The following is a 21,004-nucleotide window of genomic DNA, read 5'->3' as shown; positions in this document are numbered from 1 at the left end:
TTGTTTGCCTCCTCCTTCTCCAATGGTTTTGACATTCGGAGAACACACTGTCCCAGTGATGAACCTACAATGACGCAACTACAGTATATACTGTAAATGCTTGTGCTTGTGCCTGAAGGTTTATAAGTAAACTCCGTCTGGTCATATGAATGTCTAACCGCGTGACTGTCTCATCAGATATTACAACTGTGTTCTAAAACAAAGAATCTATAAACTGGGATTCTTCTTGTGATTTCCTGCAGCTAAGACATTTTGGAGAAATCCACTTGGCTTTACATAACGTTATGGATATAAAAGATATAAAAAGGCTATTCTTGTAGTATCACATGATCACATGACTTTTATGTGTTAGCATCTTCTGCTAGAGGGCATTTTTTAATAGCTTAAAGGGGAACTCTGGAGAAATAAAAAAATAAATAAAATCAACTGGTTTTAGAAAGTTATATAGATTTGTTTATTTCTATTTTAAAATCTCCAGTCTTCCAGTACTTATCAGCTGCTGTATGTCCTGCAGGAAGTGGTCTATTCTTTCCAGTGTGACACAGTGCTCTCTGCTGCAACCTCTGTTCATGTCAGGAACATATGGACATTTAGGCCATACAGCAGCTGAAGTACTGGAAGACTTGATGTTTTTTTAATAGAAGTAAATTACAAATATCTGGCACTTTCTGACACCAGTTTATTTGAATGAGAAAAAAATAGCTGGAGTTGCCCTAGTAAGATATAAGATTTATTAGAAAGTGTAAAATATATACCATGGGAAACAAAGATATAACATATGCAATGGAGATTTTTAAAAGACAGTTGGAATTATTAACCCTTAGGGGGCACAGCAAGTCTTCATTTTTGCGCTTTCGTTTTTTCTCCCTTGTGTATATAAGGCCATAGCACTTGCATTTTTCCACCTAGAGACCCAGATGAGCCCCTATTTTTTGCTCCACTAATCGTACTTTGCAATGGCAGATGTAATTTATGCCTAAACTATGCCGTGAAACCAGAAATTATATGTGTGGTGAAATTGAAAAAAAAAAAAACATTTTTTTTTTTTTTTTTTTTGGGGGGGGGGGTTGTTTTTATGCCATTCTTCCTAGGGTAAAACTGACATGTTATATATGTTCCCCAAGTTGTTACGATTACAACTATATGTAACTTGTATAACTTTTATTTTATTTGATGGCTTTTAAAAAGTTAAAACCTTTTTAAAAAAATATATGTTCCTCTATTCCCAGGGTTATAACGCTTTTATCCTTTGGTCTATGGGGCTGTGTCAGGTGTCATTTTTTGCGCCATGATATGTTCTTTCTATTGGTACCTTGATTGCGCATATGTGACTTTTCAATTGCTTTTTATTACAATTTTCCGAGATTTATTGCAACCAAAAATGCGCAATTTTGCACTTTGGAATTTTTTTACGCTTACACCGTTTACCGTGCGACATCGGGAATGTGATAATTTATTAGTTCAGGCGATTACACATGCGGCCATAACAAACATGTTTATTTATAAAATGGGGAAAGGGTGTGATTCTGACTTTTTATTAAGGGAAGGGATTTTTTATTAATAAAAAAAGATTTTTATTTTTTTTTCTTTATACATATACTAGAAGTCCCCCTGGGGTTAGGGTTATTACCCCCCTGGGGTTAGGGTTATTCCCTCTGGGGTTAGGGTTAGTACCTCTGGGGTTAGGGTTATTCCCCCTGGGGTTAGGGTTATTCCCCCCTGGGGTTAGGGTTATTCCCCCCTGGGGTTAGGGTTATTCCCCCCTGGGGTTAGGGTTATTCCCCCTGGGGTTAGGGTTCTTACCCCTGGGGGACTTCTAGAATGCCTGCTCTGATCTCTCAGAGATCTATGCAGTATAGTTATACTGCATAGATCAATGAGATCTGCGCTCTATTGCTTTCAGCTGCTGTAGCCGAAAGCAATAGAATACCGAGCCGGGATCAGCGCCATTACGGCACAGACCCCGGGCCAAAGCAGATGCGGGGATCACCCCTCCCGCGATCACGTCGCAGGGGGGCGATCCCCCCACTAGACCACCAGGGTACGGGGACAGCAAGTATTAGGATGCAGCTGTCAACTTTGACAATGCATCTGAATACTTAATTAGCAGTCACGGCAATCGGATCGTGCCCGCTAATAGCCGTGGTCCCGGGCTGCATGTACCACCCGGGATTGCGGCAGTTCAGAGAGGGTTTCGCCATGCGACTCCCCTCTGGATTCCCATAGCAGCACCAGGATGTTCAGTAACGTCCTGGTGCAGCTGTGGGTTAATCATAAAATAAGGAAATTTAAAAAAAAAAAAAGAATGAAAAAATGTATAAAAAAAAGAAAATAAAATATATATATATATTTTTTTATTATTTTTTTTCCCAATTGTTTTATGATTAGTAATCCCAATTGTCTTTAATAATAACCACTGCCTATTCTATCTCTTTGTTTCCTATGGTATATAGTTTACACTTACTAATAACTCTTCTCTCTTACTAGAGGACTGGTTCCAGTGTGGGTCGCAGATGGTCCAGCAGACACGGTATTTGCTTCTTCCTTCAAGTTTCCTCACCTAGTCAATCTAATTCAATTATAATTAACCTATAAAAGTGTCATGTAATAGAAGATGTGACTGTACGAGAACCATGATGGATGGACCCAGGAACGGACTCCACTTACTCTATACTATAATCATTTACAGCATTTTCAGGGGTTAAGTTCTCCGCTGGCATCACTGCAGTAGTGGTTATAACTTATTAACATGCTGAGAGGTCGTACAGTGTCCAGTAACAATGTCCTACACTGAGTGAGCCCCTGCTGGTCTGTCCAGGAATAACCATCCTGGCGTGAGTACAAGCTATTGCATTATTGGCTTTCTTTAACTTTTGCTGGCATGAACCAGGGCAGATGTCAGGTGACCTGCTTCAGCCGGCATTCTATGCTTCTTATTGGATTCTAGTTACTGCAATAACTTAGCTGAGGCCAGGTTCACACTATGTTTTTGCAATATATTTTTTCTACAAAAAACGGATGAAAAAAACTGATTTTATAATGGAAGTCAAAACGGATGCACAAAAATGCATTCATTTTTTTCCATCAGTTTTTTTCATCAGTTTTTTACAAAAATGTAGTGCGAACTCAGCCTGACCTGGACTTAGCCAGCAGTATATTTATAACCACCAATGTAAACCACTTTTTTTGTGTATGCTAAAAAAAAAAGGGGGGACATGCATTCATTTTGATCTTATTATTATTATTATTATTATTATTATTATTATTATTATTATTATTATTATTATTATTGTTAAGTTAATAGAAAAACAGTTCTAAACAGATTGCACACAATTGCATCCATGTTTTCATCTTCCCCCCCCCCCCCCCCATAAAATGTACAGTATATGTTAAACAGACTGCATTGTTGTAAAATACTGACCAGGATACCTAATGCTGATACAATGAAGAATTGGAATATCTCCTATCTCCCTTAGTCTTACCCCTGAGGAAGTCACTACACTTGATGAAATGCACGGTGGACTGGGGGCAACCCCCATCCTTCTGCCCTTACACTATGGGAGATGCTTATATAATTATTTTGCATTTTATTATATCTTGTATCTTACATTGCACTTTGTAAAACCAGTGGATTTGAACCTTAAGGCTGGGTTCACACACTGTATACTTCAGGCAGTATTTGGTCCTCAAGTCAGGTCCTCATAGCAACCAAAACCAGGAGTGGATTGAAAACACAGAAAGGCTCTGTTCACACAATGTTGAAATTGAGTGGATGGCCGTCATATAACGGTAAATAACTGCCATCATTTCAATATAACAGCCGTTGTTTTAAAATAACAGCAAAAATTTGCCATTAAATGGCGGCCATCCACTCAATTACAACATTATGTGAACAGATCCTTTCTGTGTTTTCAATCCACTCCTGGTTTTGGTTGCTATGAAGCCTCACAAATACAGCCTCAAATATACATAGTGTGAACCCAGCCTAAAGGGGTACTCCAGAGATGATTTTTTTTTTTCTTAAATTAAGCGGTCTCATAATGTTACTGTAAATAGATTCGTAACATACTTCTATTTAAAAAAAAATTCAAGTCATCCAGTACTTATCAGCTGCTATATGTCCTGCAGAAAGTGATGTATTTTCTTCAGTCTGACACAGTGCTCTCTGCTGCCACCTCTGTCCATGTCAGTAACTGTCCAGAGCAGGAGAGGTTTTCTATAGGGATTTTTTTACTGCCCTGGACAGTTCGTGACATGGACTGAGGTGTCGCACACCTTTAGTGAACATGTCGGAACACCAAACCAACAGGTGTAATCTACAAAAACCCGACAATTTTCTAAAGGGAACAAATTAGTAAATTAGCTTCATTTGTACCATTGAACGTCAATGTCGTATAATTTTTTTTTTTTTTTTTTTGTGCAGAAATCAGTAGTACATGCGATTTTAAGAAACTTTGTAATTGGGTTTATTAGCCAAAAATGCATTTTTATCATGAAAAAGCAGTTTGAAGCTCTCCCCCCTGTCTTCATTGTTCTCTATGGAGAGGGGAGGGGTTGAGGGAGATGAGGCACCAAAACAGGACAACAAAGAGTTAATTTACAGCTACATCACCGGGCTATCTCCTCTGAAGTCAGCACTGACCTCTCTGACCTCTGAATACTGGTTTTCACACAGCTCCCACTGTGTAATCCATTGTTCTCTGCTCTCTGCTGGCGACTAATCTCCCTCCTCCCTCCTCTTCCTCCCCTTTTCATAGGTTAGACAGGGCTGTAAAAGAGTCGAGATTTCCTGATAATGAGCAGTGCATAAGAGAGGGAGGGGGGGCCTGGGGAAAGTCTTTCTGAATGCAGATAACGGCATATTTGCCTAATAAACCCAATAACAAAGTTTCTTAAAACCGCCTGGACTAGGAGTGAATCACAGCTTTTAATCAAGATGGAATAAAGTTACAAGTTTTAGCAGTATATCCTGGATCCACCAACTTTTTTTCTTGTGGAATACTTTCTGAGGGCTGGCTACCCGGGATCCGTGCACCCCTCTTCAATCCAATTATCAGATCTGGGACAAAGACAGGTGAGCTGACCGAGCATCAGTATGGGGAAGAAAGGTGATTTGAGTGCCTTTGAACGTGGCATGGTTGTTGGTGCCAGAAGGGCTGGTCTTAGTATTTCAGAAACTGCTGATCTACTGGGATTTTCACGCACAACCATCTCTACGGTTTACAGAGAATGGTCCGAAAAAGAAAAAACATCCAGTGAGCGGCAGTTCTGTGGGCGGAAATGCCTTGTTGATGCCAGAGGTCAGAGGAGAATGGGCAGACTGGTTCGAGCTGATAGAAAGGCAACAGTGACTCAAATAGCCAACCGTTACAACCAAGGTAGGCAGAAGAGCATCTCTGAACGCACAGTACGTTCAACTTTGAGGCAGATGGGCTACAGCAGCAGAAGACCACACCGGGTGCCACTCCGCTCAGCTAAGAACAGGAAACTGAGGCTACAATTTGCACAAGCTCATCGAAATTGGACAGTAGAAGATTGGAAAAACGTTGCCTGGTCTGATGAGTCTCGATTTCTGCTTGAACATGACAATGAGATCACTGTACTCCAATGGCCTCCACAGTCACCAGATCTCAATCCAATAGAGCATCTTTGGGATGTGGTGGAACGGGAGATTGGCATCATGGATGTGCAGCCGACAAATCTGCGGCAACTGTGTGATGCCATCATGTCACTATGGACCAAAATCTCTGAGGAAGCTTCCAGCACCTTGTTGTATCTATGCCACCAAGAATTGAGGCAGTTCTGAAAGCAAAAGGGGGTCCAACCCGTTACTAGCATGGTGTACCTAATAAAGTGGCCGGTGAGTGTAGATCTATCTATTATAGTATTTCTCTTTGTAGGTTCAGGTTCTAGTTCCAGCTGCTTACACAGGTGGAAAATACTGACCAGGATATCAATGAACTAATGCTGATACACTACATAACTTGCTGCTTTTTTATTGTCCTGTAGAATATCGTTCAGTATATTTCGCCTCTCTTATATGGTGCACTCATCCTGCCCTGTTGTTTGCCTATAGTCTCTGTATAAGAGCTGCGACTAGCCTGTATATTCTGCCCTTTCCATTCTCTTCTCATTTAGCATTTCTGTAGGTTTTCTTTAGGATATGGTAACTGGCTCCATATACTGCTCATTAATATTTGTGAACATACATTGTTCCTATAGAAAGAAGATACGCTCCACTGGCCTCCACCACATTTTGGATCCATTGCATCCCTACATGATATTATCAAACGGAACCTGACTGATAAAGGGGCAAATCTATTTTATGTCTCTTTATAGGGTTATTCCCATGTTAGTAAGTCATCCACTATCTACAGCTAATCTGATTTCAGGGGTCCAACTGCTGGGGCCCTCCTGATCTCCAGAATGGTGGCCCCGTAATGGTGCAGCCTAATGCTGATTATCGTTCGCATTTTCGCCATATTTGAGCGAAAATCGTTCTGTGTAAACGCAGCGAATGATGAAGCAAAGAGCAAAAAATTGCTCATTTTGATCTTTCAACATGTTCTCAAATCATCGTTCGTAAAAATTTGCAGATCGCTTCATGTAAACAGTCTTTCAAAGATTCACCCTATGTAAAAGATGGGCTTAAACGATCTTAAAAACGATCGCAATAACGATTTTTCTTACAAATTTTCAAACTATTTTTCTAACGATTTATTGGTCTAAACGCTGATCGTTCTAGAAACCAAATCGTTGCTTCAAAATCGTTAAACGATCGATTGGACGAATTATCGCTCCGTGTAAACGTAGCATTATATATTTTTATTTTTCCATTGACAGTTGGATTCCTTCATTGTATTATATAGTGTACTGAGAAACAAAAAAAATAAATTGTTGAGTGGAACAAAAGAAGCAAAGCATCATTCTATTTTGCAGCAAAACGACCTCTAACTTTATCTGACAGGTCAGACATATTGGATCATGGGCAAGTTTTTCAAATGGGAAGGTGGTCATATCTCCTGTGGTTCAAATGTTATCAACACAGAAAGGTCTCATGCGGGTTTATAATAGTTGGATTCAGCCCCTTCAGCTCTGTGTTCAGCACCATGGACAGCGTCAAATAGCAGCGCATCACAGGGTACGTTCCCAGTTGTTGCAACTTTCTATGTCGATAGCTTTTAAACCACAAAACTTATTGCTCGACAATTGATATCTGCCACACTTCTGGTATTCTACTGGTATGCAACATTTTCCCATTAAAAAAAACTTGATCCAGTGTGGTGGTTTTAAAGATGGCGGATGTGTTCCTGACATAGCCTAAAAATACTGTGAATTTGGTAAATCCAAATTCATATCAATTTGCTAAATGGCAGTAAAAACTCTTTTATAACATATGGTTAACAATGTATTAAAAAGTCACATAAAGGTGGAATCACACTTGTTGTTTTTGCATCAAAAACACCAATAAAAATGGCAAATTTGGTAGATGCCATGTTTTCACTCAAAAATGCTGCAGAGTTTGCTGAGAGTCAAAAAGAAAATATTAAATACCTTTCCATTACACCAAATGATTATCGTATGTACTTGGCTGATTACTGGCCGTTCCGGACAATAATCGTTTGGTGTAATGTTGCATGTTAAAAAACCACAATCAGACGCCTTGCACAATGTCGGCTGATCTTGGTCTTTCAAGATGTTGAAACATTCCGAACATGACAGCGGCGGACTGCAACATATCCTCAAAATGAAAATTTAAGGTGCTTTTAAAAGGTTCCAGTTTAGTTTCTGTACTCTTTTTGAGGACATTATTCAGTGAAGTTAAGGGCATCTCTAAAGGAGATCAGACGTCTTCATCCTGAAGTTCAGTGTTTCTGTGGCTCCTTGAAATGACCCATGGTCTCCTTTACTGTTTAACTCTTAAGAATGGCAACAAATAAAGGATTTGGAGCTTTTTTGGTATTTTTCTCATTGCAAGCCGTTGATCGCATAATGCAAGGGTTTCTATTGTTCAAAAATGCATAAAAAGCTCTACAAAAAGCACTATAAAAACATTGTACCCATCAGTGGTCTATGAGAGAGAAACAAAAAGATACAAATTAGGTAAAAATATGCTATAGTTAAATATCCATAAAGTAATAATAATAATAATAATATAATCATATAAATATAGCACATTGTTTTTGCATATATAAAGAAAATGCTATTTTCTCCTAATTTTCCAGAAAAGTAAGCTACCTAGGTGTCGCTGAACCTGGAAATTCATATTTCTACCTTGTTGTTGTTCTGTTGGTTAATGTTAAGTCCAATTGGACACTCCCCCCCCCCCCCCCCCCCCCCAACCTCCAGTAACAGGGATCCTCCAGTTCCCTGTTACATAGTAATATAAAAACATAGTTAATAAGGTTAAAAGAAGACAAGAGTCAATCAGGTTCAACCTAGAGAAACCCTACTGTTTAGATGCAGAGTAAGGGTGAGGATGACAATTGCCCCATCACAGGATAAAAATTCCTTCCAGACTCAAAATGGTGATCCAAATAAATCCCTGGATCAACGTATCACCAGAAATCTTATGCCCATAACTTGTAATATTATATTTTTCAAGAAAAGCATCCAGGCCATATTCCATATGTGGTCTGACCAGTGATTTATAAAGAGGCAAAACTATGTTCCCATCTTTAGCATCTTTTGATGCATCCAGTTATTTTATTAGCCTTGGCAGCTGCTGCCTGGCACTGATCACTAAAGCTCAGTTTAATGTCCACCAATACCCCCAGGTCCTTTTTGGAAGCAGTGTTACCCATTGTTTTATTATTTAGCACATAACTGTACTTATTATTTATATGGCCCAAATGCATAACCTTACATTTATCCACATTAAACTTTATTTGCCATTTCTCTGCCCAAGCCTCCAGCTTCTAAAAATCCCACTGTATAGTAACAAAGTAACATGTTAGGCTGCAGGGATGAATGGCAGCACAAATTATATCTGAAATCAAACACTTCCTAAAGTAGCTAATATATGTGGACTTATTTTCTCTATACTGTGGATAGAGCCATGGTCAGAACAGTTGCTATCATTGGAGCTGGGATCAGCGGCTTGGCTGCTATCAAGGTGTGTCTAGAGGAAGGTTTTGAGCCGACTTGCTTTGAAAGAAGTAAAGATATTGGAGGCCTTTGAAGGTTCACGGTGAGTGCACAACAGCTCTGCTTATACTTACTGCAGTAAAGGGGTTGCACTTCTCTGGTAGATTACACAAAGCAGATTTCTTCTATTGGAATAAAAAAAAAAAAACAGGATTTAGATATTATTGTTGTCAACTTGATTGGTGATATCCTGTTTTTCATGTGAGGCTCTAAGCCACATCCAAAAGTGTAGCTAAAGGTTCACAGGCACCAATGCAAATGTTTGGCTTGGACCCCCCCAATCTGTGTAATCTCCCCAGGAACGGCCAGTTGATCTTTACTGCCGCTGAATTCGGATGCGGGCACATCCGTGCGCGCCGCATCCGAATTCCCCCCTGCACACAATGGAGCGTGCAGCTGAAGGGTTCTCTGCAGCCACCATTCAATGTCAGTTTCTTGTGGCGCCGCTAGGGATCCCGGCAGGAGTAAATACTATGTGTATACACTCCGGCCGGGATTCCTTAGAAGGCAGCACTACGTGAGCTACATAGCAATTATGGACGTTGTTGCAAATATACAACAACAGCCGTGATTACGTAGCTTACGTAGTGTGAACATAGCCTTATGGCAGAATCTATAAAGAAATAATGAACTATTTAAGGATGAAGTAGAAGAGGGAAGAGCCAGTATCTACAGGTCCTTGGTCACCAATGTTTCCAAAGAAATTATGTGCCAAAGTGACTTCCCAATGCCGGAGGATTTTCCAAACTACCTACCTAATCACAAATACTTTGAGTACATCAGGCTGTATGCCGAACATTTCAAACTGGTGAAACACATCAAATTTGAGGTGAGTAATATCTATATTTTACAAGTTGATTTTAAACCTAAAAATATGTGTAGAAGAAAGGTCACTTAATAAGGGGATACTCCAATCTGATGATTGATGGAGGTCCTGACTATAGGACCAATAAAAATCCTTAAAGGGAACTTAGCACTGCACATCGGGTTGTCTGCACACTGTGTAAAAAAAATATATCAGAATTATCTTGTTCCAAAAATTTTACTAAAAATACTAAAAATGATGATAATTAGAAATGAGCGCAACTGGAGCATGCTGGAGTCCCATTGTTCACATTTCATTACTGGCTGAAGAAGTTGGATGTAGGATACAGTCATAGACCATAGGCTGTATCCATGTTTTCCCAGACTTCCCAGGGCTTCATCCAACTTCTCTAGCCATCAATAATCAAATGCCGAAAGATAGGACTAATCATTCCTTGTTTTATGAATCGTGTCTGTAGGCTGTTATATTGTCCGTACAGTAGATATAGCATTTTTCTATTGACGTTCACTCACTTGTATTTTTCTCCTTTGATGGCTTCTTGGATATAGACAACCGTTTTCCGAGTAGAGAAGCATCCAGACTTCCCTGTCACCGGGCAGTGGCAAGTCACTGCAGAATACAATGGAGAAAAAACGACAGCCATCTTTGATGCCGTTATAGTTTGTAGTGGTCAACACGTCCAACCTGTATTATCCCAGAATACCCTTCCAGGTAACTATGAAGTTATATATCTGCTAATACTATTGTATATCTCAGGATCTGCTCGTAAGAAGGTACAGGAGACATGCACTGGTACAAGGCACCTCTATAGGCTCTTGATGGTATATAGCAAGGGATCTGGAGGCGACATTGAAAAGGATAACATAGTAATAAAAAGGAGTACTGACTCCTGATGAAGTTATGGGGATATCATGGAACGTGTGGGATATAGGTGACAGTACCCCAAGATTGGTTTGCTCTGCATTACATTGTTTATGGCACCAGTCATTTAATATCTTTTGTGATTTAGTTATTTTATTCCATTGTTTCTTTTTCTGTGCATGGTATCTGTGTAGCAAATTTTGTGGTTATACATCATAGCCCTTCTTGATGTTTGTGTGCTACCCCAAGCATTGTGGGGGTGCATCAGGGTATGTTGAGGCCAGGGGCATATCTAGGATTCATGGGACCCCATAGCAAAAACACTGTACAAACCCCCCCACACACACACACACACACACACACACGCACAACACAAAGCACTATATATATATATATACTGTATGTATATATATATATATATATATATATATATATATATATATACTCGGTGATGTGGCCAGAGGAAGTCACAAGAGGGACTGGGAGAGCATAGAGCCAATGGCTTCTTGCTCTGTCAGTTCACTTTATTAGGAGCCCATCAGGAGTTGTTATAGTAAAATACATAGTTGCAGGAGTAGACTACCTTCTGCTTAACCCCTTATGTACTGCAGTGTGTAAGTTACACAAACCTCACTTACATGTTGCCGTAAAAAAAACAGTTAAAAGCAGAAGAAAAGGAGATCTCTGCTATTAGAGTAGTGAAGCAGAGATCTCCTTCTCTTCTGCTTTTAAACCTTTTTTTGTGTTGCAGCATGTAAATGAACTATGGGTCACTTACACACAGCAGTACATAAAGGGTTAAGCAGAAGGACAAAGGAGGCTCTTATGTTCTCTGTGCATCCCTGGGATTCCCTCAAGCACAGACCTCATAGCAGCTGCCTGACCTGCCCCTATGGTAGCTACGCCACTGGTCGAGGCTATTATTAGACCTATTGTGGATGTTTTTAATAATGTTCTAATGTTTTGGATCCTGAATCAATAAAGATGTAATTTATTTCTTATATTCCTATGTAACATGGTTGCCCAGGACAACATGGTAACCCAGGACAATTTTATCAGCAAGAGGTGTTATTGGAATAAGTACAGTATATATAGTATAAATTATATAGTTTAAATTAATTAATTTATTTATATAAAAACAAATTGAAATGATTGAAACAACAGTCGTAGTTATTACGAAAATATATGTTACATGTATATATGTACATATGTTACGTCTATGGAATCCTCGGCCGAGTGTATACACATAGTATACACTCCTGCCGGGATCCCTAGCGACGCCGCAAGAAACATACATGTCAGTTTTCTGGGCCGCTTTTTATTTAATAGCGGCCACAGAAAACCCTGTCAATGCACACTATGGAACAAGCGGCTCCGAATGCACACTCCATAGGGGGAGTTCTGATGTTATACAACTTTGTAATGTGTGTTATGTATGTGAATGGCCCCCATCCCTGTGTTTCACCCCACCCCGGAAGTGTGGTGCATTATACTCACCGCATTCATGTTGACCCCCTGGCCGCCATCTTGTGACAATGATGTATTCTTCGGGAGGCCGACCAAAAGGCTCCAGCCGTCCCTTATGCCGCCCCCCCTCTGCCGCGTCATTAGCTGCTCAGCCACGATTGCCCTCAGGGCACTTTAATATTTTTGCTACTGTACTGACACAGTAAGTCATTACAGTAGTGAGAATATTTAAACATTTTCAGAGCTCCTGAAATCATTGATCATGAAGCAAAAAGCAACAATAAACTAGCCATACTTACCTGTCCACACTCCTCCCAATGCCCTCCGGCCTGGTTGGTCCCTCGCTCACTGAAAGACCACTCAGCCAATCATTGACTGCAACTGACAGCATCCTGACGGAATTCTACTGTGTCTTGCAGAAATCTATTTTTTGTATATTTCGTCACTTGAAGGGATGTTTCAACAAACTATACAAGACACTCTAGAGGTATGCTGCCAATTGCCGGAAAATACCACCGGAGTTCGAATGTGTCTTGCAGAAAACTATTATTTTTTTGTTTTAATTTTTGCATACATACCATTTACAAATCCCCTCAAGGGACAAAATATACAAAAATTAGAATGAAAAAAGGGAAATAGGTTAACCAGGCACCCTTCACTCTGTCCAGCAGAGGGCACCTGGTTAAATGCTTGAGTCTCCCATTGCTTTGAATGAAGCTTGTTATTCAAGTCAAGCACTTGAACGTTAAAAAAAAAAAAAAAAAAAAATTTACTAATGATCAATTATTTTTCATTTTCATACAGTTTATCTATTATTTTTTTTAAGGTTTTGAAAATTTTAAAGGTAAATTAATACACTGTCGTGAATAGGCCCATTGGGTTTGATGGAAAACGAGTATTAATCATTGGAATGGGAAACACTGGAGTTGATATAGCTACAGAATTATGTACAAGAACTTCTCAGGTATATGCTTGAATATAATATAAGGCTATGTTCACACAACATTTGTTTTGTGTAAATCACAATTTGCAACAACGGCCAGGATTTATACAAAACACACATCATATTGGAATGAATGGAATCCTTGCCGGAGCATATACACATAGTATATGCTCCGATTGGGATTCCATCTGGACACACGAAAAACCCCTTGACCCCCTGGCTGTTGCTGTTAGTTTTTTAACCTGTCTGGTTATGGAAATGGTGGGGAATCCCTCCCAAGCCTAATAATTCCAGCCTGCCACCATACAGTCTAGGAGTGCCATTTCTTGGCACTCCAAGACTACTGGTACCTGGCTTTTCCCAGTACCCCTGGGTAGGTGGGTACTAAATTAATAATGGGGGGTGTAGTTAGTCATTTTATACCGGCTAACCCTAAGCCCTGGCTTAGAAATAGATGACGTCATTCAGGCGGCTTCCACTACTAGGTCTGTAATAATAAAAAAATAAAGACAAGACATATGGAAATATATTTTTTATTTAATTTTTTTTTAATGAAAAAATCTGCTGGTCATCAACGTAGTCTACCAAATCTGACATAATCCTCAGGAAACCAATATCATTTTGACAGGTGTTCTGATTGTTACAGTATGCAGCACCTGTACAGATAGCTGCTTACAGTATGGCGCCCAAGGGGTTAAGTAAGGATGCACTGCTTCCCCACTTAACCCTTTTGGTGCCATACAGAACAGCCTGGCCCCCAGGAGGTTAAGTGAGGATGCATTGCATCCTTACTCCAGTGCACTGTTTGGAGCACTGCTGCGTCATTTGCCTGCTCCTTCTAATAATATTCAATGGACTGGGTGGGCCAGATGACACGTCAGTGCTCCTAACAGAGCTCTTGAGCAAAGATTACTCTGACTAACAGCACAGGACCAGCATTATGGAGGAAGGTAACACACACACCTTTTCTTCTCAGCATCATGGGCACTACAAGGGGCTATCAGCAGGCTAGATTTGTCTAAGCTGCTGATAATTCCCCTTTAAGGGTGCCCCGAGACACAGAAATTGAGGGTTATAATTAAATAGATCAATTTCTTAACTGCATATTAAAGTAAAACAGCATTTTTCGTTTCAGTTTTGCTATTGTACACAAAAAAATAGCAAATTAACAAAAATATGCTGTACTAAGTAAATAAATAGTAAAATAGCTAGCGGCTTTAATGCAACGGTAGCTCATATAATGCAATATAGCTGCCAGCTTTTTTACTATATATCGACTTAACCCTGCTGCTCTGTTCGGGTCTACTATACACTTATAATGTTTTGGTCATTTGTGACCAAACCTATTAAAGTCTTGATTTTTAGCTAATTTAAGTGTGAATGTGAAGTGTGAATTTAAGTGTGTAATGTGAATACCTGTTTTACATGGCATTATTAGGCCATGTTCCCACTGTGTATAACATCGGGGAGTGCCCACATCCCAAATCATCGCTTCACAAAGTGAAGTGTGTGGCCAGAGGCATTGTGTGAGCTGACATGTCTGTGCGACCGCTTTTCAAAGACATGTCAGTTTTTCTTGCAGCCGGATGGAAACCAGGCCGGAGATTCCATTCATTTAAATACAATGTATGTTTAGCATAAATTACAGCCATTGTTGCAAATTGCAACAATGGACGTGATTTATGCTAAGCATGCGTTGTGTGAACATGACCTTATACTGTAATATTTAATAGAAGAAGTAAAGACATGGCACTCACCCTTGTGGAGTCTTCTTGTTTCTTTATTAAATAGACAAACAGGTGAAAAAACAGGTATACGAGAGGACGCCTAGAGCGCTCACAGCAACAGCTGTTTCATGCCTATCCGGCACTTTGTCACGGCTGCGTAATGACGTCTTACGTAGTCTACGTACTTAAACAGCAAACCACCATTCATTAACATAGATACAGTGCAATAAAATCATTTAAAAACAATTATATGAAAGCATTTAATTCATTTCTATCATTAAGTCCCGCTGGTCCAGTAGCATCAAAGTGTGCTATTAAATAGGCTTCAAGTTTTAGAAGGAGAGCATGTCTATCTCCTCCTCCTTCTAGGCAGCGAATTCGCTTGAGTCCCGCAAACTTGAGACAGTTCTTATCTCCGTTATGTGCTGTGTGAACATGCTCTATAAAACGCGTGGCACCTTTGCCCGTGGTAAGAGAGTAAAAGTGTTCTTTTATTCTATAGTACAGTTTTCTTTTGGTTTTTCCTATATAGTATCTTTGACATCAGCAAATAATTGTATAAACCACATAATCGGTATGACATGTTATTAACTGTCTTATGTCCCATTTGATGGTATTTACTGCTAGACTCCACACTGCAAACATTTTTTGTTTCCTTTCGGTATTGTTTTCTCTAACCATGTTAGTTGATGTTTTATATGGGCTTTGTTCACATTATCTCCTATGGTTTGGTTCCTTCTGTGGGTAATTAGAGGTTTCCATAAAGCTACTTCTCTTAGTATTGGATCGCTTTCTAATAGGTACCAGTTCTTATGAATTGCCTGTTTAATGAATTCGTTGAGTGGAGTATTTTTGAATGAAAAACAAAACCTTTTTTCATTTTTCCGTTTTTTTATTTTTATTATTTTTATTTTCAAGTAATGATTGTCTATCTACTTTCTCAGTTTTTTTCACTGCTCTTTTTAGAACTTCCTCCGGATATCCTCGCTCCCTAAATCTATCGAGAAACATCTCCACTTGAGTCAGGTAAGTTTTCTGGTCACTGTTAACCTTTTTTATCCTCAATAGTTGCCCATAAGGAATAGCGTCTTTAACACTAGCAGGGTGTGAACTATTGTAATGGAGCAAAACGTTTCGTGACGTAGGCTTTCTGTAACCTTCAGTTTGAATACTATTACCATCTATCTTCACTGTTACATCTAGAAATTCTAAGCGATCTCCTCCATATTGTCCTGTAAAAAACATATTCATTTGGTTCACATTGTTTAGATGATTTGTGAATTCACCGAATTCAGTTTCATTTCCTTCCCATATAATACATACATCGGCCATAAAGTGGGCGTAAAATTTAATTTTTTGTATAAATTCATTATTAAAAGAAAATATATACCGTTTTTCAAAGATGGCTAAAAATAAATTTGCATATGAGCATGAATTAAATGCTTTCATATAATTGTTTTTAAATGATTTTATTGCACTGTATCTATAATAATGAATGGTGGTTTGCTATTTAAGTACGTAGATTAGGTAAGACGTCATTACGCAGCCGTGATGAAGTGCCGGATAGGCATGAAACAGCTGTTGCTGTGAGCGCTCTAGGCGTCCTCTCGTATACCTGTTTTTTTCACCTGTTTGTCTATTTAATAAAGAAACAAGAAGACTCCACAAGAGTGAGTGCCATGTCTTTACTTCTTCTATGAAATATTGCATTGCTGGACTGTGTCACATAGAGCACCACTCGAGAAGTCCATTTTTATCTTTTATGCCTATAGTATCTAGTGCATTTAGTCCTCCATTGAACTTATCGGTAGTGCCGTACTCACATCTATCTTACGTTGTGCTATGACCTTATACTGTATGTGAACATGGTTGTTCATAAACAAATGAAAAATTAAATACAAACCTTAATTTAAATTTTGTGTCAAAAAATGTTACATGGCCTTATTGCAATATACATGCATGTTGCACATAAAAAATAATGTAATATTTTTTTTTTTAGCCAAAAATGTACTGTTTGCATTAGTCACAAGTATAATATACATGTCTTTTGCATAGGTACTTTGCACAACTGAAGCATATCATGTTTGTCTTCTGATTACTTGATGTTGACCAGAAGGTGCATTTCGTTTTAAGCTGGTCGTTTTGCTGGTGTGGGATGTGGGTATCGTACCAGGGCTGGCAGAAGCCGTTTGTCCACTTTCTTTAGCATTCTGTTGGATCCTGTGGACAGTGGCTGACGCTCCATCATCTCTGGGTATTGCTTAAATATATGGTCCAACCAGCAATTTTCCCAACTCCTCTAAAAATAAAATTATTCCTTTTTAAAGTTTATTTTTGTTCCAATTTGAGTCTATTTCACACCATAACATGAATGCATTGTATGCCGACACATCAAGAATGTTGTAAAAACAACCATTGGCCACCGATTTGTCAAGAGCTGATTGCGAGCTGAACACTTTCCTAGCGGAATATGCAGGGATTCTGCTTACATTCTGCTTATATTCTGCTCGGAATTTAGAGTCAGTTGATTTCAGGCGGAAATATTTCCTCGCGTAATCCGCCCCTTTTGCTCTGTGTGAACGTAGCCTAAGTGCCTATGAGTTGATCTAGAGTATCCACTTCCCCTTTTGTGGCATTGTAATTGTATTTCTATATGAACAGCAGGGTAAATAAGATACAGCGAAATAATTTTGCGCCTAACTATACTGGAAGCGAATCCATCTGCAGTATCTATGAGTAAATAAGCAGCACAGATCAAAATGACCAAGATAAATTGATAAGTACTGTAGTAGTAGATTATAACTCCTTTATTTAACTCAATAAATGGCTGAGGATTAGTATAAAAGGCTATCGGTCATTTTTGACCAAACAGTATAAGTGTAAAAACAAATGCGGAGCAATGAAAACAAAACAAAATAATGACTACTTATAGTTAGGACCCCTCAAATGAGGAAAAGTCATAATTTTGTTTCAGTTTTCCTTTAGTAAACAAAAAAAAAATACTAAATTAGATCAAAAAATATGCTATATTAAATAAATATATTGTAAAATAGCTGGAAGCTTTAATGACAAGGGAACTCATATAATACAATAAAGCTGCCAGCCTTTTTTTTTTTTTTTTCTTTTTTTCTCTTACAATAGATTAACTTAAATCAGCATACTTTCATTTCAGTTTTGCATTTGGTAACATAAAGTTGGAAAAGTAGAATGAAAATATGCTGTATTGAGTAAATATATGGTAAAATAGCTGGCGGATATGATACATTAGACTCAATTGCATTGAATTAAAGCCGCCAGCTATTTTACTATAAATATAGTTATTACAGCATATTTACATTCTAATTTTGCTATTTTTCCTTTTCAAAAGCAAAATTGAAGCAAAGATATTTTTATTTTGCAAATTGCAAATGTGTGTGTGTGTGTGTTAGCGCTTTTGTTAACAACCTGAAATCTTTCACCATAATAGGCCCTGTTCACACTGAGTAAACACGGCGTATCTATCTATCTATCTATCTATCTATCTATCTATTCTTTTGTTTGTCCACACCCTCTCCTCTCCGCTCAAAGAAGTAACATGTTACTTCTTTAAGCGGAGAGGAAAGGGAGTGGATGAGCACGCGCCCTCTCATTCACTTACAGCAGCACACTGAGCACAGCGGGATTCCGTGGGGCAAAGGTCTGCCACAGAATTACGCCGTGTTTACTCAGTGTGAACAAGGCCATAAACCAAAAGATTAGTGAACAATTAACATTTATTTTATGGTCAGCTCAAAAGATCCGATATACGAACAAATTTTCGTTAGTCATTTGATTGTTGCCTGCATACACAGAAAGATTGCTTAAATTGAAACAATATAACAATTTTTCATGTAAAGAAGCCCTAAAAGATGCAGATTGGCCCCATCGCTGTGCCTTGCATCAGTACAGGGTTAAAGCAGTTGTAGATTTATTATTCTCTCAGCTAACTCCAGGAAATGATTTAACCATATTAACCCAGCTGACATAGCGCTTATGGTGCGTTTACACAGACAGATTTATCTGACAGATTTTGGAAGCCAAAACCAGGAGCAGATTATAAACAGGGATCAGGTCATAAAGGTAAGACTGAGATTTCTCCTGTTCTCAAATCCATTCCTGGCTTTGGCATCCAAAATCTGTCAGATAAATCTGTGTGTGTAAACCCAGCATTACCCTATCTGATTTGGACAATGTAATTATTGGATGTGTTTCAGCAGGTTGGAATCAAAGTGATTGAGAAATGCTAAGAAAAAAATCTCATGACTGCCAAACCACCAAACTACACATGGTCATCTCACCTTTATTCAACTCATTCAGTCGCAATCTCTTTGTAGCAACAAGCCGAGAGAACTGGTGACTCTGGAGGCGACTGTAAAACCACAACCAGGAGTGAAAACGAACAAAATTACCACTAAGTGTGAGTATATGCACCAGAAAACAAATCTGTGCTTCTTAAAGATAGTTATGATGGAGATAGATAGATAGATAGATAGATAGATAGATAGATAGGAGATAGATAGATAGGAGATAGATAGATAGATAGATAGATAGATATCTTTAAGTAAATTCAGCAGCACTCAGGAGAATAAGGGTGCCAGGCAAGGAACTCCAACCTCGAGCCCACTTGTAGATATGTAAAGTAGATTGTCGGCACTCCGGATAACGTGAAAAAACTGTGTAAATTTATTCAAAGTTGTCACAGCATTACAGGAAGGCAACGTTTCTGTGGCCTCTCGCTCTCGGCTTGAAAATGGTGGCGAGAGGCCACAGAAACGTTGCCTTCCTGTAATGCTGTGACAACTTTGAATAAATTTACACAGTTTTTTCACGTTATCCGGAGTGCCGACAATCTACTTTACATAGATAGATAGATAGATAGATAGATAGGAGATAGATAGATAGATAGATAGGAGATAGGAGATAGATAGATAGAAAGATAAGATGCAGCACTCCTCTTACAAATTGTTCGGTGCACTGCTTTGATCACAGGTGCCAATAAATATAATCAATACGAAAATTGGAGTGCTACAGTGACTTCATAGAATAGATAGATAGATAGATGGATAGATATTGTACCTGTTGTTATAACTTTCAAAGTATCTGTTGTTATAAGTTTTAAGGTCTAAATCAACAGTAGATATGATATAAAGTAAGTTTGTTATATACCTTGATTAATTATTTATTTGTTATCATGCTGTAAACCAAAGCTATACTTGCTAGAAATGCAGAGCCAGTCTCCTGAAGGCTGCTATATAACAGCTATACTTACTGTATCCAGGTCCAGTCTCCTGAAGGCGGCTATATAACAGCTATACTTACTGTATCCAGGTCCAGTCTCCTGAAGGCAGCTATATAACAGCTGTACTTACTGTATCCAGGTCCAGTCTCCTGAAGGCTGCTATATAACAGCTATACTTACTGTATCCAGGTCCAGTCACCTGAAGGCTGCTATATAACAGCTATACTTACTGTATCCAGGTCCAGTCTCCTGAAGGCTGCTATATAACAGCTATACTTACTGTATCCAGGTACAGTCTCCTGAAGGCTGCTATATAACAGCTATACTTACTGTATCCAGGTCCAGTCTCCTGAAGGCTGCTATATAACAGCTATACTGACTGTATCCAGGTCCAGTCTCCTGAAGGCTGCTATATAACAGCTATACTGACTGTATCCAGGTCCAGTCTCCTGAAGGCTGCTATATAACAGCTATACTGACTGTATCCAGGTCCAGTCTCCTGAAGGCAGCTATTTAACAGCTATACTGACTGTATCCAGGTCCAGTCACCTGAAGGCAGCTATATAACATCTATACTTACTGTATCCAGGTCCAATCTTCTGAAGGCTGCTATATAACAGCGATACTTACTGTATCCAGGTCCAGTGTCCTAAAGGCAGCTATATAACAGCCACGGCTGTATTAACAGCTGCTGCTACCCTAGGCACTAAACCTGAAGACGCCCCATCTTCACGCACCTAATGGCGATACCAAACCTGACCAATACCACCATACCC

The 21,004-nt window shown here is 39.0% G+C and overlaps 1 protein-coding gene and 1 pseudogene across 1 annotated transcript in view; both read left to right on the top strand.

The window, feature by feature from the left end:
- Positions 1–2,521: 2,521 nt before the first annotated feature.
- LOC138789368 (dimethylaniline monooxygenase [N-oxide-forming] 2-like) lies at positions 2,522–19,404 on the top strand (annotated as a pseudogene).
- The window catches only part of LOC138789061 (dimethylaniline monooxygenase [N-oxide-forming] 2-like), a 31,547-nt gene continuing 29,796 nt past the window's right edge, over positions 19,254–21,004 (top strand). Inside the window, exon 1 of the mRNA XM_069967598.1 lies at positions 19,254–19,406. The gene's annotated coding sequence lies outside the window, so the exon portion shown is untranslated. The remainder of the gene's footprint in view (positions 19,407–21,004) is intronic.

The sequence above is a fragment of the Dendropsophus ebraccatus genome, chromosome 4, assembly GCF_027789765.1.
Source record: "Dendropsophus ebraccatus isolate aDenEbr1 chromosome 4, aDenEbr1.pat, whole genome shotgun sequence".
NCBI classification, from domain to species: Eukaryota; Metazoa; Chordata; class Amphibia; order Anura; family Hylidae; genus Dendropsophus; species Dendropsophus ebraccatus.
This window is presented reverse-complemented; position numbering and strand designations above follow the sequence as displayed.